The 2,418-nt window shown below is 65.2% G+C and overlaps 2 protein-coding genes across 3 annotated transcripts in view; both read left to right on the plus strand.

Moving 5' to 3' along the window:
• The window catches only part of ASIC1 (acid sensing ion channel subunit 1), a 16,605-nt gene that overhangs the window by 9,694 nt on the left and 4,493 nt on the right, over positions 1 to 2,418 (plus strand). The gene's annotated exons all lie outside the window — the stretch shown is intronic.
• The window catches only part of SMARCD1 (SWI/SNF related, matrix associated, actin dependent regulator of chromatin, subfamily d, member 1), a 30,725-nt gene continuing 29,070 nt past the window's right edge, over positions 764 to 2,418 (plus strand). For both annotated transcript variants that reach the window (XR_003400337.1, XM_026867680.1), the window contains exon 1: positions 764 to 813. The gene's annotated coding sequence lies outside the window, so the exon portion shown is untranslated. The remainder of the gene's footprint in view (positions 814 to 2,418) is intronic.

Genomic DNA, 2,418 nt, shown 5'->3' on the forward strand with positions numbered 1-2,418 from the left:
CCCCCAAACCCCGCCGCCTCCGTGCTCCCCCGCTCCGGGGAACCTCCTTTCCCGGGCCCGTGAGGAGCTGCAGAGCAGCGAGCGGGGCCGAACCGCCACGGGACGGTGACCAAACACTTAACGCGGGAGCCGGGAAAAGTCGAGGCTCCTTCCACCGTGTCGCGTCCCTCGCTGCGGCGGGGAGGAGGGCAGCGAGCATCCCGGGTGCCCAGCGGTGGGTCGGGGTGTGGTGGCATCATCCCAGCACGCGCCGCCACGGGGGCTGATGTCACGGCTAATTATAGCATCCCCCATCCCTCTCCCCCGCCAAAGCTTTACCTGAGAGAGGGTAAAAATAACTCCTGGCGAAGGAGGAGCTGGAACGAGCCCAAGGACTCCTCCAGCATCTCCAAAACTTGCACAAACCAGGACGGCACCCTCCTGCCTGCAGCACGGGGACACGCCACAGTTTGTCCCCGCTCGGGGGGTCAGGACACGCTTCCCCGAGTGCTCGGTGACACCGTGCTCCTGGCTGCCACCGTCCCCGGTCACCTTCACCCCGGCTCAAGTGTCAGCTCTGGGACAGGCGGCGGTAACCGGAGCCGGGGCAGCTCATCCTTGCTGCCCCAGCGAGCTGCTTAAGCCGAACAGGCAGGTTAACGGCCCCAGGCGACGAGGAGTGTTTTCATGACAGCATCTCCCTCTCCCTGCTGCAATTGCTCCCGAGGAGACACATTAAACCTCCTCGTGCCTTGGGATCAGACCAGCCCCTCTGATCTGGGTCTGGCCCACAGGGCCCCGGGGCAGCGCCGCTCGCCCCACAGTGCCCTGCCAGGGCCAAACTAACCCCTTCAGGTTTCTCTTCCATTTTCCTTCTCCTCCCCTGCCTCCTGCAGACTCTGCACAGAAACTCCCTGTTCCAGAGCTGGGGAAGAGCAGAAATCCCACCCCGATCTCAGACAGGTACCTGCTCGCTCCCTGCGCACAGCATCCTCTAGCACCGGCCTGGGTGATCGGCCCAGCTTGCTCCCAGCTTGCTCCCAGCTTGCTCCCAGCTTGCTCCCGCAGGGCTGAGCCAGCCCAGTGGCCCCAAATCCCCTCCCAGGTGAAGGCCTGATGCCTCTGTAGCCCAGACTTGCCCACGGTGCAGCTGCAGCTCATCCCTGTCAAAAGCAAAGGGCCAGGATGTGACCTGGTCCCCGTGGCACGGTGGCTCCCACCCCCCAGTCCGCCTCCCTGGTCCCATTTCTCAGGGTGTTTCCAGCTCCAACTCTCTGGGTTGCTCCCAGAGGGCACGACCTTGCTCTTGGCTTTATGAAATTTCATCCCCAAAGTCACCCCCCCTTCCCCGCAGGTGCTGACAGCCTCCCCAGCTCTGTGGCAGCTGCATCCCTCTTCCACAAGGGCCCCGTTGGGAATATTGAGCTTGGGGAGCCCCAGGACGACCCCTCGAGGGACAATTCGCTGTCACATCTTGGCTGGGCCCCCCCCGGCAGGGATCTCTACTCATTACACTGGCGTCCCTGGCTGGGGAAGAGCAGATCACTTTGCCTGGTATCAGATCAGACTTGTACAAGTTTCCCGGTTGTAGTTTGGAGGTGCCCGTGTCCACGAGCCGGGATGTGCTCGGGGCCCCGCAGTGCAGGTGGGGAAGGAGTCACTGCCAGGCTGGGACGTGCTCGTCACACCCGGGCATCAGCCAAAACCTCCCGTCCAGGTCTTGCGCATCAGGGCGCTGCCGTATTTAGATGCTCCCCTTCCCCCTGGGCCGGCGCCGGCGGCTGCGGCGCTGGGATGGGGCTGGAGATCGCTCTGTGGTCGCATCAGATGCTTTTATGAAGTGCTGAGTGCTGGAAAAAAGCAAACCACGAGAAGGGGCCGTGCTGCTGCAGGGCTGCAGGGAGGAGACGCCGTTGCTCCGGGTTGCCAGCCTGGCCACCAGCTCCATCCCACCACCCTGCAGCAGGGCTGAACACCCCCCCCGCCGGGACCCCCAGCAGCACCGAGCCTGGGTGCCGTCCCCTGGGGGGAGCGGAGGCTTCCCTGTGCCCCACAGGGACCCGAAGCACAAAGTGACGCACGGCGTGCTGGCTGGGCTCTGCAGGAGTTGTCACCGGAACCACGGCAGCGCCCAAATCCTGCCAGAACCAGCCCTGGCTTGGAGGAGGACACGGACCTGGCACCGCCCGGATGCCATCGCCTGCGCCAGACGGGGGAGAGGAGCCCGCAGGGCAGGGTGCTGCCGGGCAGGATGGGCACCGCCGGAGCCCGGGGACACCACAGCACCCTTCTGCGCTGGGCGGGCGCTGCAGCACGACAGCAGCACTGATATTTTGGGAAAACCTCTGGCTCCAGCCGCCCTGATGAAGAGCCCGGCGAGCCCGGCATATGGCGGCTCAGGAAACAGCCCGGCGCCCGGCGGGGAGGGCCTGGCTGGAG

Source organism: Athene cunicularia, unplaced genomic scaffold (genome assembly GCF_003259725.1).
Source record: "Athene cunicularia isolate RWA unplaced genomic scaffold, athCun1 chrLGE22_part2, whole genome shotgun sequence".
In the NCBI taxonomy this organism is placed as follows: domain Eukaryota; kingdom Metazoa; phylum Chordata; class Aves; order Strigiformes; family Strigidae; genus Athene; species Athene cunicularia.